Source organism: Platalea leucorodia (genome assembly GCF_965183815.1).
Source record: "Platalea leucorodia genome assembly, chromosome: 6".
NCBI classification, from domain to species: Eukaryota; Metazoa; Chordata; class Aves; order Pelecaniformes; family Threskiornithidae; genus Platalea; species Platalea leucorodia.
This window is the reverse complement of record NC_138828.1, coordinates 60571380-60578093: the sequence shown is the minus strand read 5'-3', so window position 1 is coordinate 60578093 and position 6714 is coordinate 60571380.

Here is a 6714-nt window from a genome sequence, read left to right as displayed (position 1 = left end):
GATAGGCTGGCATATTTTCAGATAACAGGGTTATAAATGCAGTGCTTGATCTATAATTACTTGTTGGAGCTATAGGTCTCCTTTTACATGGCAAATAAAACTGAGACAGTTGGTAAGTAAATGAGACATGTTTTCTCCTGAATGTTAGGAGTTTCACATCTCATCAGCTCAGAATCCTAAAATGGTTATCTCTATAACAAATTAATATTTGCAAGGTTTTTCTATTTAGCTGTTTTAAAGATCCTGAATAGAAGCAGAAGGGGATATAAGAAGGGTATTTACTTTAAGAAGCAAAGTGGGGAATTATTTCAACTCAGAATTCTTTCTTATAATGTTAATTAATGATTTCACACATTTTTTTCATGTTAAAGGTGAAAGGCTAAACATACTGACCCCAGAAAGAGCTAAATTACTCTTGTACTACTGATCACTGTCTGCTGTGGGAATTCACTGTATTAGGTGGAGATACCAGTGAATCATTATTCATGTGGAAGCTTGAACTCTTACAATTTCTACAATTTACAATTGTTGAATTTAAGTAATTAGACTCTTTTCAAGAATAAAGGGGAAGTGATTAGTTGTATTTCTAATAAAAAAAAAAAAAAAACACAACAAAACAAACAAAAAAACCCCAAAACCAACAAACTTTCTTTGTATACCTGGTTGGTGTGCATTTGATTCTATTCTGATTGTGATGCTCATATCAAATACATATTTCTTAGAATGACAGAAATAATGTTACCCATTAATTGCTACAGGACTAATTAATCAAGTGTAAAGTGTATGTCCTTACACAGCTAAAATTTTCATTGTTGAAATTGTACATTAGAGTTCATGTTCCTGAAATGCATGAAATTTGCAAGAAATGGCTTCTTTCCATATCTACTTAGAATGAAGTAGGTAACTAAATCAGGTATTTGTCAGGTTTCACGCCAGGATCCATGAGTACTTCTTGCTTGTAGAATGAAAGGATCCCCTATTAGTCCGACTATGCAGCATTCAGTGTCCTTTGATAGCAAGGACCCAAGTCCAGAAAGCTAAGGATAAATAGGCAAATGCCTTTAAACTCTTGGGGTTTTCTTTTCAGTGGTTATATAGAGAATTATTTGTGCTGAGGAGAGTTCTTGAGACAATCTGCAAATGCAAGCAATTGCATCTCCCATACTTTTGTTTCTTATTTGCAACCAGCACCTGGATGGGAAGCAGCTAGCAAAAGAAGACCTTAAAGATGGAGGGGTTTCATTGATTTGTTACTTGAAACATCCCCAAAGTGCCTTTTGGGTACCTAGAAGTCTTTTTTGTCACCTTGACTTCTTCCTTCTACTTGCTTTAAGATATGTATGTCCATCAGTTGTGATGTTAACTTGTACACTGAAGAGACTTGATCATTCTGCTCCATAGCAAGGAGGACACTGACACTCTGCAGCAGCTCTAATAGCAGCACGCTGGGCACAACATGCCACCACTCTGCTCTGGCTTTCTGTTGAAGATGTTTAATTTCATATTCTTAAGTCATACCTCCTCAGGAGGTTTGTAATTTCTAATGTTGCAAACTTGGAAGCTGTATAGGCATTAAAAGTACATCTGTTTAAGATACCTAAAGGAAAAGCAACATTTTTCAACCAAGATAGGTGAAGGTGGCTCTGTTTTATAGATGCAGGTTTGGCTAGAAGCATTAGTATAGTGCTGAATGCACCAACTGCTACTGGCTTATTGAATCATCTCTCTCAATGAGATGTCGTAATGTCTTGCCGTCTCATTCTCTGGGGCTGGCTGCGTATTCACTGCAACATGTTGCTTAACCATACCAGCATCTTGTTACTTATATTGCCTTGATGTACTGGCAGAAAGGAAGGAGTTAGAGAACAACATGTACCGCAAATCCCGTGCTCTTTTCCTTATGTATAGCTTTCCACCAAGAATACATCAATTATGCATCAGAGTCCAGACCTGACCATACCTCAGTCATTAATACTATTAGATTAGGAGCAGCTCTCTGAAATGGCAATGTAATATGCTGCTTTTGCTAGAGCCCAGGAGTAAAGCCAATATGGAATTTGTTGCTAAAATTTTTCCATGTTCTAGCAATGTTCTTATACTAGCTCTTTTATACTAGTTTGAGGAACTGGCTTTTGCACTTTTATGTGCATTTCCCAAAAGCCATAACCACAGGAAGATTGTAGGATAGTCTGTCTTCTCATAGCTCTGCTATAGCTATAAGCTGTGCACTAATCCCTCTTGCCTTTTCCCCAACATCTTGGTTCTGTTTCAGAATAAAACTCCCTTCCTTAAGCTAAAGGCAGCTGAGCAATTGGCAAAGATACTTCACAGCCCCCTGCCAATTGTTGGCAGGCAAGCAGCAAATGTTTTCCAAAGCACACAAACCAACCTGGTATAATATGCGGTTATAGTAGCATTTTAATGTTAGAGCACAATTTTTTTGGCCTTAACAGCTTTTATACCTCATATCACCTTCCACAGAACTTGAAAAATAGCAGTTATTAAGCCTCTAAGATTCAGATCAGTGTTGTAGGCTAACACTTCTAGATGGCAAATCCTTTGTCTTTATGGGCAAAATAAGTTTTTTCAGCCCAGTTAACCAAAGAAAAGGATGTTCCTTGGTGGTGACTCCCCATATTAACACTTGAACTTTTTTTCCCTTGGAAGCACTAGGCCTTCATTTCAATGTGGTTGTTGTGGATTGAAAAGGAGGAACCAATACCTTGGCATTGGACAAATGCTTAGAATTTTGCAGATGAAAATCAACGGTATGAATACAGCCACCCTTAACTGATCTGCAGCCATTGTGCTCAGAGATGCTTAAGACAAAGGATGCTGTCTTCAGCTATGTCCCCCAGATCTCAATGATTCTGTCATGCCAGAACAAGCATAGTTGCAGAGTTTGAATAAAACTGCATGATTACTACCATATTTTTCTCCAGAGGAAATTTTTTTGCTCAGTCCATAGCATAATGTAGCTGTGTTCATGCTAGGACATTCTAAAGAATGTCAGTACCCACATACCATAAGATGTTTCAGTAGCTAAAACCACGATTTATCAGAAGTTCTTTTCCCTCAAAGAGATGAGTAGCTGCTGCTTGCCTTATCCTACAGGGAGGTTTGTTTAGGCATAAATGCATTGTGATAATTTAGAGTTGTGTCCTCCCCCATGTAGTTGCTCTGGTATTTTTGAAGTAGGCAGCCCTGCAATATTTGTAAGCTTGGAAACAAGTTTATCTGGTTTAGAAAAAACTTCCCCTTGGAGTGGTTTGCCAAGGTGGGTATTTTGCACTCTGAGTAGGGCAGTATTTTTGTTCCTCTAAATTCTGGGAACATGGAGAAATCACCTGGGTAGATTGATGTGCGTGATTAGATGGAGCAGAAACAATTAGGTAATGCCAAATTTTGCTTAGTGTCTTTTTCAAAGAGATTTGTGTTACAATGAAAGTAAAATTGTATACAACACTGGTGAAGTAGCATGTATGAATACTGTTTTAGCAGTCATCTTGCAGTTGGAATTCTGTGAATTCCCTGAAAACACAGTTAAAGTTTAGGTTGACATTATGGTCTGCATTTTTTTTGCTTATCTTCATCATCTTTTGGCATCCTGCCTTTTCAGCCAGCTGCACCGTGTTAGTGCACAGCATTAGTCTTAGCTCTTTGTAGGGAACTCTTAAACTCTGAGGAACTCCAGTAAGAACACAAGTTTAGAGGTACCATATTCTGTGTTGCAAGGTGGATGTGAGCTTATCAGGAAAGCAGATGTTTTCAGGGGATGTGAGACCCTTTATGCAGATACCCTTGTGAATATTGAGTTTTGGTAGTGTTTTAAAGGGTTGTTCCCACCCCACTTTGAATTTTGGAGAGAGTGACACTTTAGTTTTGAGTTAGTATCTAAACTCTTGCCCTTCAATCTTGCTTCTTTAGATATCAGCTTAATCTCAGTTTTTTGTGATGTGCACACAAGCTGAAGGAATTGCTTTCTGGGGAATCTAGAGTGGTCTTCAGCCTGCAGTAGTAGCGGGGGGACTTCCCTCTACTTCCAAAAGCTGAGGTAGTGTGCTGTCTTCCATGGCTCAAGAGCGATCGCAAAGAGGCAGATGCTTGAGTCCATCTGCACTCTTGTAACAGGGTAGAAATACATCTCTAATGCAGTTTGTTTTGGAGCATCAGGCTGCCTGTTAGAGCAAACCTGTGATCTGGAACAGTGTCTAGGCCCAGAGTTTGTTGTCTTCGTGTAGAGCACGGATCCTGTGAACAGCCATTCAAAGGCATGGTACAAGGCTGGAAATGATCCCAATGAGAAAGAGCTGTATATAAAATAGCTTTCTGATAGCTATAATTATAAAATAGCTTTGTTCTTAACCCTGCCAGGTACTGAATTCTTCTCAAGGATGGACACAATAGCAGTCAGCTTGCAAGCATCCTGTTGAAAAAGGATGAACATTCTGTGTTTCACATCACATTAAATAGTAAAAGCCTTCTAGGGGCAAAAGGTTTCCCTGCTTCAGGTGCTGGGAGGTGGTCAGCAGAGCTACCTGTGTAAGTGCACCCACATGAAATTTATATTCGGAAAAACTCACAACTGTAACACATAAATTAGGATTTCCCATCTCTGGAAAATGTGGCTAATATTCTACATTATCTCATGACCTGACATTGTGAATGCTTCCTAATGTATTTTCTGTCTTCCATGTGTACAACAGGGTGGAAGAAAATATGAATGAGTGTTCTGGTTTCAGGTGGCAGGGGATTTTTAGAGAGAAGGAAGGAGGAGGCAGTAGGTGGGTGAGAAAAAAATGAGGCGGAGAGAAACACGCTGCATCTAAATGAAGTGCTGTATTCTCCTTCTCCAGAGCAGGCACAGTGAGGCTATTCTGCTGGCAAGAGGAGCTGTCGTTACCCGTGCTGTTAAGACTTCAGTTAGTCTAAGGAGAGAAGTCTGACTCTGAAGAGTTAGTGTGCTGCCTGACCCCATCACGAGATAATATTCTGTAGCAAATGCTACGAAGAATGTGAACGCAACAGCTTCTGGGGAGAAAAATTGGCAGGAAGGCAAGTAGAAGCAGACTGTGAGACACTTCTTACAAACTGTGCTTAGAAACCAATCTGTTCTTCTTTATTGTTCTCTGATGAAGGGATGGATTATAAATGGTACAGACGGCCTTGAGGCCTGTGATGGTACAGTATCTGTAGCTTTTCCAGTTGGAGGCTTAAAAACTCTTAATGCTTTTTATGTGAAAAAGGGTAAGAATCCATTAAAAAAAATTCTGAAAATGTACATGTCAAAACCTCAGCCTCAGGAGCAAATTATTATTTTAGGCAGGAGAGGAAAGATTTGTTTAATTAAAATAAAATTCTAAATAAATGTTTTTACACTTCTTTCCTGCTTTGCTTATAGTTTGGCTAAGATAAATATCTAAAGTTGGAGGTTTTTAATATGAAAGAGATCCCTCCCATGTCGTCTCCACTTCAGTCTGTCCTTAAGGTGCATGCAAGGTCAAACTTCCCTTACATAGCAGTGCACTGAATTCAGATTTTTTTTTTATGTTTTCTTGATAACAGCATGTGTGTTTGTCTAGAACCATAAAAAGTTGCATGTGTCATGAGTGTCGTACAAGCTCAGTGCACCAATGAATGGTACACTCTTGTCCCACTCAACGTAAGCACACAGTGTTCTGCTCCGTTAATAGCCCATACGCATTCTCACAAAGTCAAATGTTTGAAAAAAACATGTGGAAGCAGGGGTGGATATTGTGCCATGGGCCTTAACCGCTCTCTGCATCAGCAGAAGCGGCCTGTGCTCTAAATATGGTTTTGTATCGTACAGTTGTTGACAATGATATATATTTGCTCTCCCTGAAACCCTCTCGTGACTGGTCCCGTGTATGGTAGGCAGACCCGAGAGCCAGATTCAGCCACTAAGCGGTTTTGTTCCTTCTGCTTATCTTTTTTCTTTAAAAGAACATCTTGTCTCAGCTTGTCTTATATCAAATGTAAGGCAAATAGTCAGCAAAATTAATCGAAGTAGATTAAAATGCGATGTGATTTTTGTGTGATAAACAAAAATGGTCTTGCATATCAGGGTAGATCAGTAGGCTGGCTAACAGGGCCATCTGCTGGCAGATGTAGTCTAAGCAGGGAACTTTGAATTTCGCTCGGAACGAGTCTAGTTGTGGGAGAGGTTAATGGCTTGATTCTAACTTCCAAACACCCGTCACTCTTCTTAAATTATCTTTGTAAGCTGCTTCGTACTTTATTAATTCCTGACTTCGTAGCAGAACTTATTATAAAAATAGAGAACTGCTTAACTATAAATTTAAGCTCCATTCAACTGTTAAATGGGATGTTTGATCTGGGAGTAGTATTGCCACAGATTACACCACAATTTAAAACTGTTCCGAGGGAGCACGGGTTTGTAGATGAATCTCGCAGATCAATGAACAATGATTAATGTTAATACTTGCTCTTCACATGAAATGTCTACGTTAGGGACATACTGATTAAAATTACAGATCAGATTTCTTGTGAACAAAAGTAAAGAAGCCAAATGGTCTGGCATACTAAGATTGTTAAAGTTCTTGTATCTTTAATATTGAAAAGGCTTTTGGATTTATTTTAGTTTTATTTTTACAAGCACTGTGTAATCAATGCAGCATCTCAAACGTAACAAGCGTGTTCTTCTATATGTGTGCTCATGTTTGCCTGCCTGTA